This window comes from Lissotriton vulgaris, chromosome 4_1 (genome assembly GCF_964263255.1).
Source record: "Lissotriton vulgaris chromosome 4_1, aLisVul1.2, whole genome shotgun sequence".
NCBI lineage: Eukaryota > Metazoa > Chordata > Amphibia > Caudata > Salamandridae > Lissotriton > Lissotriton vulgaris.
In genome coordinates, this window is record NC_141691.1 from 980,043,567 (window position 1) to 980,053,277 (window position 9,711).

Genomic DNA, 9,711 nt, shown 5'->3' on the forward strand with positions numbered 1-9,711 from the left:
GCTGTTTCCACATGCACTTTTGAAACCATACATCTAGTGAATCAACTGCTCACACATCTATGCACAGAGTCATACACCTCCCAGCCACCCACACACACACTCAGTCTCCCATACAAATACTTGGGCAACCAATCAATAACCCATATAGTTACTCATATAGCTACTTATCAACACATGCAACAGTTTACAGAACAACAGACATAATGATGCACAAATTAAGACAGTTTAGTCACTAACCCATGCACTCAGTGAGACACATTTAATCACTCACTCATACAGTCAGTCATGCACCTACTAAATCCTTCATCCAGACACTTATACATCCACTCATTCTTCAATATGTAAGACATATTTTAACTTTACAGAAACATACAGTCACTGGATGTTGTCATCAGTGATGTCATCAGTGATGTCATTTGAGATGTCATCAGTGATGTCATCAGTGATGTCACTGACCATGTCATGAATGATGTAATATGTGACATCATCAGCAGTGGATTGCGGGTGCGCGATATATAGTTAGTGCAACTAACTATATATGGAATTTCAATGGTTTTGTGTAAGTAAAATAAGGTTTTGTAAATGCGAATTCCTAACTATATATGGTCTATAACCTATGGTTTTTTCAGTGAATTTTCAAGGTTTTGTAAATGCTAATTCCTAACTATATATGGTCTATAACCTATGGTTTTTTCAGTGAATTTTCAAGGTTTTGTAAATGCTAATTCCTAACTATATATGGTCTATAGCCTATGGTTTTTTCAGTGAATATATATATATACATACATATATAAACATATATCATCTGTATATCTATATAAATACAAACATAAATGCATGCATACATATACTTATATGCATACAGATGCATGTTATTTACATGAAAGTTGAAAAAACACTAATAAAAGCAAAGCTAAAAAGCCACTTCATTACAAACAGAATGGCTTTAACTTAAACGAGGGCGAGATCTATTGCATTTTCAATGCTTGTTTACTTTGGTTCCATCAAGAAGGCATTCAGATGTGTCACACATTTGCCATAAATTCTGAATGTTAGCACTCTAGTTGCACATTAGATCATTGTAGTAAAGCTACTGCTCACCAGGGACGTCTGCTGCTGGTATTCAAAGTGCATGTTTCAGTCTGCATGTCAGAATTTTTTTAATGAAATAGAAGAGGATTTGAGAAGTCACTCAAAATGATCCCTAATTTTTCTTTCTGAAGCACTAATCATACTTTCTATGGCAAAATTAACCCCCTCATGTTGTTCCTTTTTAAATTGAGTGTTTTCAGACTTACCACTTCATTCCAATCAAGATGGCTTCTGGTGTGCCATACTTTTGTCATAAGTAAGACTGTTAGCGCTCTAGTTGTTCTTTAGAACACTCTGGGACATTCTGTCATTGGGCTATACTTGGGGTACATCTGGGTGATATTTGGGCTACATTTAGGCTCTTTTGTCTCTGGTGGCCATCTTGGGAGACTGTATGTCAGAATTTTTTAATGAAATTGAAGAGGGTTTGAGAAGTCACTCAAAATGTGCCCTAATTTTTCTTTCTGCAGCACTAATCATAATTCATATGGCAAAATATACCCCCTCATTTTGTTCCTTTTTAAATTAAATGTTTTAAGAGTTACCACTTTATTCCAATCAAGATGGCTTCAGATGTGCCATACCTTTGTAATAAGTAGGACTGTTAGCGCTCTAGTTGTTCTTTAGAACACTCTGGGACATTCTGTCATTGGGCTATACTTGGGCTACATCTGGGTGATATTTGGGCTACATGTGGGCTCTTTTGTCTCTGGTGGCCATTTTGGGAGACTGCATGTCAGAATTTTTTAATGAAATAGAAGAGGATTTGAAAAGTCACTCAAAATGTGCCCTAATTTTTCTTTCTGCAGCACTAATAATACCTTCTATTGCATAATATACCCCCTCATTTTGTTCCTTTTTAAATTAAATGTTTTAAGAGTTACCACTTTATTCCCATCACGATGGCTCCAGGTGTGCTATACCTTTGTAATAAGTAGGACTGTTAGCGCTCTAGTTGTTCTTTAGAACACTCTGGGACATTCTGTCATTGGGCTATACTTGGGCTACATCTGGGTGATATTTGGGCTACATTTGGGCTCTTTTGTCTCTGGTGGCCATTTTGGGAGACTGCATGTCAGAATGTTTTAATGAAATAGAAAAGGATTTGAGAAGTCACTCAAAATGTGCCCTAATTTTTCATTCTGCAGCACTAATCATACTTTCTATGGCAAAATATACCCCCTCATGTTGTTTCTTTTTAAATTAAATGTTTTAAGAGTTACCACTTTATTCCAATCAAGATGGCTTCAGGTGTGCCATACCTTTGTAATAAGTAGGACTGTTAGCGCTCTAGTTGTTCTTTAGAACACTCTGGGACATTCTGTCATTGGGCTATACTTGGGCTACATCTGGGTGATATTTGGGCTACATTTGGGCTCTTTTGTCTCTGGTGGCCATTTTGGGAGACTGCATGTCAGAATGTTTTAATGAAATAGAAAAGGATTTGAGAAGTCACTCAAAATGTGCCCTAATTTTTCATTCTGCAGCACTAATCATACTTTCTATGGCAAAATATACCCCCTCATGTTGTTTCTTTTTAAATTAAATGTTTTAAGAGTTACCACTTTATTCCAATCAAGATGGCTTCAGGTGTGCCATACCTTTGTAATAAGTAGGACTGTTAGCGCTCTAGTTGTTCTTTAGAACACTCTAGGAGGCTGCAGTAGAACACAAAGGAATCAACTGACAGTCTCTGTCCTTGTTGGATGTACATGTTTTACTGAGAATGTCAGACTTCATTTTCACATGACTGAGAAAGATAATGTGAATTTACAGAAAATATGCTTTCAGTTTAGCTTATAGATCCCCTTCCAACCACTGTGGGAAAATCGTGAGATATTAGTTTTCTTTCAAACAATATTCATGATATCACAGCAGAAGGTTTTTTCACGTGGTAAAATCACCTTAGAACCCACCACAATTCCTAAAACGAGTATGGTACCATCAACAAATGATTTATAATGTAACTAAAGTCCGAAAACCCTCTATTAACTACAATGCTTTTTAATGAGGTGCTATCATGTATATTGGTCCCAAGATGGCTGCCAACACTTCTTGGATGAAGTGCTGACAGCCAATCAGATCAGATGTGTGGTTAGGCTCCGCCCAGATATATATCTTTTTTTGAACCTAAATTACTCAAAATCCACTGGAGCACATATATTGAGACCTAGCAAAGGCACATCGGGCTAACAGTCCCTACAATTTTGCCAAGTTTCGTGCAAATCCATTCAGCCGTTCGAGCTAAAAGTGAGGCCAACGGCCCTATAGAAATTAACATGGGAAAAATGCGTTTTGGGACCCCCCTTTTTTCTCAGCCCCCCCCTTGATGAAACCCCCCCAAATTGTCAGGGGCTGCTCAGAAACAAAATGTTCCATTTTCCTGAAAATTTCAGCCAATTCCGTCCACAAACGCCAAAGTTATTAGACATAGAATTTTCAAAAATCCCATAGAGAAAAAATCCTAACTATATATACCTACTGGCGACCGCCAGTAGGTAATATATATATATATATATATATATATATATATATATATATATATATATATCAGCACAACATCCCTCCAAACAAGAAGAATCGGAGGCCAGAGGGGATTACAGAGTAAACCAGGCATTTATTGGCAGCAGTTGCACGGGTGGCGAATGCATTTCGGCGTAGGCCTTCTTCAGCGCCTTGCCGTGCGAGGTAAGCCTTCACAAATGAATCCCAGTCCTGCTTCCCTTAATGTTCGGGTCTGGCCACTCCTCCCCAGTCAATTAGGCTCACCTGTTGCTGTCCAGAGATAGTGCATGGACTTCAACTCCCAGAATGCACTGAGTATGTGCATCTGGGTCGGCGGTATGGGGGGAGCTTTAGAATCAAAGATCGTCAGTCCAGATAATGCAGGTAGGGACGGAGGCTACCCACAAGATGCTGCCAACAGTTTCCGGGTCTCCCCTGAGTCCCCTCGTTCCGCAGCTGCCTCAGAGTCCAGGTAGGAAATTCAGCAGGGACAGCCATTGAGCATAGCATCCTAGCGGAGGTAAAATACCCCCTACCGCCTGAGACCTTCTGGAGAATGAGGCGGACACCGGATCTCTCGGTCCCCCGAGCAGAAAAGTCGCTGCATAACAACGATGATTGTCAGTTGGATTCCGGGTCTCTTGTTGCTACAGGGCCATCCGCACTGCCCCTCTGACTGGAGCAGAAAATATCAGCACAACATCCCTCCAAACAAGAAGAATCGGAGGCCAGAGGGGATTACAGAGTAAACCAGGCATTTATTGGCAGCAGTTGCACGGGTGGCGAATGCATTTCGGCGTAGGCCTTCTTCAGCGCCTTGCCGTGCGAGGTAAGCCTTATATATATATATATATATATATATATATTCACAGAAAAAACCATAGGTTATAGTGGATATATAGTTAGGAATTTGCATTTTCAAAACCTTGAAAATTCAATGAAAAAACCATTGGTTTTAGGCCATATATAGTTAGGGATTTGCATTTACAAAACCTTATTTTACTCGCATAAAACCATTGAAATTCCATATATAGTTATAAGCGCTAACTATATATCGCGCACCCGCAATCCACTGCTGATGATGTCACATATTACATCATTCATGACATGGTTAGTGACATCACTGATGACATCACTGATGACATCTCAAATGACATCACTGATGACATCATCCAGTGACTGTATGTTTCTGTAAAGTTAAAATATCTCTTACATATTGAAGAATGAGTGGATATATAAGTGTCTGGATGAAGGATTTAGTAGGTGCATGACTGACTGTATGAGTGAGTGATTAAATGTGTCTCACTGAGTGCATGGGTTAGTGACTAAACTGTCTTAATTTGTGCATCATTATGTCTGTTGTTCTGTAAACTGTTCCATGTGTTGATAAGTAGCTATATGAGTAACTATATGGGTTATTGATTGGTTGCCCAAGTATTTGTATGGGATACTGAGTGTGTGTGTGGGTGGCTGGGAGGTGTGTGACTCTGTGCATAGATGTGTGAGCAGTTGATTCACTAGATGTATGGTTTCAAAAGTGCATGTGGAAACAGCTGTATGGGCGGTTGACTGTGTGCATGAGTGTATTGGTGAGTGAATGGATATCTCAGTGCTACATGTCAAAGTAAGTACATATGTAAAACACAGTACATGTGAGAGTTGACATATATAAATAACTGTGCATAAGAGCCAGTGAATGTGTGAGTGGCTGTATAGATCATTGTGAACTTGTATCAGGGATTGTATAAGAGAGTAAATATGTGTTAGTATATGTTTGAATAAGTAAAGTTTGTATAACTGTATATTTGAGGAAATGGAGGTGTGATTGATTCTTTGCATGACTGACTAGGTGTGTGAGTAACTCCATGGATGAGTGACAGTCTGTGAGTGTCTGTTTACACTGATTGTATCTAAGGTTATATTAGAGTCTGAAGAGGTTCATCGTATTATCACATGAATGATATCATCAGTGATGTTATCAGTCATGTCAAATGAGATGTTTTCAGTGATGTCATCAGTGATGTCATTTGAGATGTCATCAGTGATGTCATCAGTGATGTCACTAACCATGTCATGAATGATGTAATATGTGACATCATCAGCAGTGGATTGCGGGTGCGCGATATATAGTTAGCGCTTATAACTATATATGGAACTTCAATGGTTTTATGCGAGTAAAATAAGGTTTTGTAAATGCAAATCCCTAACTATATATGGCCTAAAACCAATGGTTTTTTCATTGAATTTTCAAGGTTTTGTAAATGCAAATTCCTAACTATATATCCACTATAACCTATGGTTTTTTCTGTGAATTTCATTGGTTTTTTAATAGCAAATATGAAAAGCTTTAAAATGTCAAGTACGTGATAGATAAAAACATTTTCGTATTTATGCACGCTGATGTGCTTTGAACGCTGCACCCCCCCCCTCCCCTCTTTTGTCTTAGTAGTACTCTCTCTTTGCAGATACTGAAGGGTAGTTAACGCAGGCCTTTACCCCCGTTGTAATCCGTCGTGCCTGCTTGTCTCTCCATTTGATTGATTGTTGTCCAAGCATTTACTGTTTTAGAATTGGTTCTCTTTGGATCATTCTCTATTTACAAACAAGCACAAAGTCGCAATACTCTGTTTAGTCTTTGCAGATAGTGAAAAATCGTGTAAAAAAATAAAAATAATCGAGCAAAATCAGTAGGCCACTAATTGGATCTCTTTTTGACCTCGCTAAAATAGAAATATTAGGAACAACCCTTCATGAGAAATACGAAAATAGTGAGATGAACTGAGCTCCACACCATGAGGGCTGCAAGACAGCTCGGCTCCATCACCCATCCCGCACAAAATAACGACAAACCCTATGCAAATATTAAAAATATAGACAACACACCAGCAAAGAAACAGGGTAAAACATTTTATTAAAAAACTATTTACATAACGTTGGTTTATAAGATGATGTCAGTAGTGGACCGATGTGTGAATAGATCGAAAGCAGCACAAGGCTCCAAGATCCGGATGGCAAGCTCCTGGATGTTGGGTGTCATAGTTTAGAGTTCTGAATTTGAGCCTTTTTCAATGTCTGTGCTTTGTTGAATCAAATTTGCGGCTTGACACAAAGCTGACTCAAGCGTTGCTACTGATGCTATGCAGACCAAAACTGGTTTTCAGTTTGTACATTTTTCTAGATTTTTCAATCCAAGTTTGGTTGACTTTGTAGAACGATGGCTTCAAATTTTCAACATACGGTGTGGTGGCGCTGACTGGGAGGGGGCGCTTCGCTCCTGCCCCCTCCCCAAGTAAGATTTTCATACGTGAAAGTACGTTAATGGTTTTGGTCCCTGAGATGCTTCGATGTCACTGCCATTCTCAAATAGCATAAGTTCTGGATGTTGGGTGCCATAGTTAAGAGTTCTGAACAGTGCTTGTAACACTGTCTGAAGCTTATTTCCACCTACTGCAGCTTCACTATTCTCAAAGTAAGTGAGTGTCGTTTGTGGACCTGACTGCATTAGAAAACAATGTGATATGTTAGCTTCCTAAACAGCTTGACGGAGGCCCCTGAGGGGCGGTGTGATGGCCATGGACTCGGAGAAGACGCTTGGCTCCGACACCCTCCCCAAGTCTTATAGCACTGGTGTAGCCTGAGATCGCCCCCGACATAGGCGGCCGGCTCCCGGGGTCCGGCGGAACTTTTTGCCTTTTGATGACTCTTCAATTCTGGACCTTGTCCCACAATCCGTTTGACCTGAAGACAAGCTGTAGTGGGGCGCCCCTTTACCGTTTTAGTAGCCATTCCGCCCGCTTTTGCTACACTGTGCCTCTTCCGCCATTCAGCTGTTTACCGCCCGCTCTTGCGACTACAGCGTCTCGCTCATCATGTAGTTGAGTTGCTCCCGCTCTTGCGGTGCAGCGATAGGCGGCTGCCACAGGACTCTCAAAATGGCGGCCGGCTCTTCGGTTTTGGGCCTGGTCCACTAAAATGGCCCTGGGACACCTTGGAACTCGGACGCTTCCCTGATAGGGCTTGGGTCCCATTCTCGAAAAGCGTCCCCTCAGCCGTGAAGATTCTACAAAAGTCTTGGGGGCCTCCGACTCCCGCAGGCTTCTGGTGGGGAGCGGCTGCCATGATTGCTCGTGGAATGGCCACGACGGAGCTACGAGATGGTAGTGGTCTCATGCTGACGCCAGCTTTAGTCTGAAACATCCAGAAACACTGTAGACTACCAATTCGATCAGTTCCGGTAGCGCCCCAACATGACCCGGAAGAGAAGAACTTGCCCTCCCCTCTTTGACTGATGGTTCTTGTTGCCTGTCCCCTCTGTTGTCATTTAACAGAACTTTTTGGACTGCTGAAAGGGGTTGTGTTCTGAACGCTGGTTGGTGGAGACATTTTGACTATATTCTTGACCTACGTTGCCGCGTAATGCGTTATATGACACGCCGCGTTAGCGCACCCGGAAGTGATCCGAGGCGCGGCGCGCAGCGCGTAACGTAAGCATAACAGGTCATGTGACTTGTTAATAAAACTTTTCATTGGTTCATTTTACTTTTGTTAATTTAATGATGAAAAGCTTGGTCATATGACCTAAAAATTACGCTTTTTATTGTTTTCGAACAATATTTTTTTTTCAAACATATGTTATAATATTCCAGGCTAATGTACTTTCCCGGAAAATTTACAACTGTCTTGCAAGTAAAATATATTCCTTTTTCGAGAAAAAGGGCGTTTCTTCCTTCCATGACGGAGCCGTTGAGTAAAAGAGATTCGGCCTGCTGTCTTAGTCGCCGATACGCCTGATTATCAGATTCTTATCGATCACTTTATGTTGCAGACATGAAAAACACAACTGCCCTTGACCATTTATCTTTACTGCGTTCCTACATATTATACCTTTTATCCGTCATGTAATTGGACTGCTTTATTTCACTTGCCTTTTACTGATTCGAAAACAGTGACTAAAAGTAAAAACTTTACCAATGTAAATACTACTACCGTGTTTTGTTTTAAAAACCTTTATTGTGAAAATGTCAGTATACAAATACGGGCCTATAACCACGTGGGCCGGCCACGGAGCAAACTGAAATCGTATATGATGAGGAGACATTTACACTGTAGAGGAACGTAACTAGCGGGCCATTAGGTTGCAAGAACTAAGGTGTCTAACAGTTGCGGAATCGGTGGACATACATTTTGTAATTAAAATAGGACAGGGCCACTTACAATAACATTTTCTAGATATACATTTGCGGGCAAGGAGTTACGAGTCCCATTTATACCGGCGCCATTTTGGGCGAGGCCGGGCAGGTCCAAGATATAGTCAAAATGTCTCCACCAACCATCGGCCAGACCAGAACCCCTTTCGGCCCTTTATGCTACAAGATGGTGTCTTCCATTCAGAAAATATTGTTGGCAGCATTTTGAAAGGAAACAGAAACAGCCGTTCTCCTAGTGAGTTTCACATTGTTACATTTAGGAAGAATGTTGAAGAGTAGTATGTGGAAAATCTGAAGCCAATTTTTCTACAAACTCTCAATCAGACTTGGATGGAAAAAAAAAACCTGAAGAATGTACAAACTGAAAACCAATTTTTGTCTGTATAGCATCAACAGTAACGCTTGAGTCAGCTTTGTGTCAAGCCGCCATTTTCATTCAATCAATAGCGTCCCCCTGCACACATTCAGGGACCTGGTCGTGTCTTCAGATGAAACGGATTGTAGGAAAAGAAGCAGAAAGGAAAAGGAAAAAAGTTCCGCCGGACCTCGGGAGCCGGCCGCCTATGTCATGTGCCACCTTTGGCCACACCAGGGCAATAGTGAAGCTGCAGCAGGTGCAAATAAGCTTCAGACAGTCTTACAAGCACTGCTCAAAACTCTCAACTGAGGCACTCAACATCCAGGACTTGCCATTCGGATCTTGGCGCCTTGTGCTGGTTCCGACCTATTCACACATCGGTCCACTACTGACATCACCTCATAAGCCAACGGGGCACCCCACGCCGACTTTCGGCGCAGCATTGTAGGATGGCCACACCAGTGCGGCAACTTGCTGGACACAACATCGGGGCCATCCAGATCTCGGCGCGTTCGACTCACTGTACCGCAAGAGTGACCGCAACTCAGC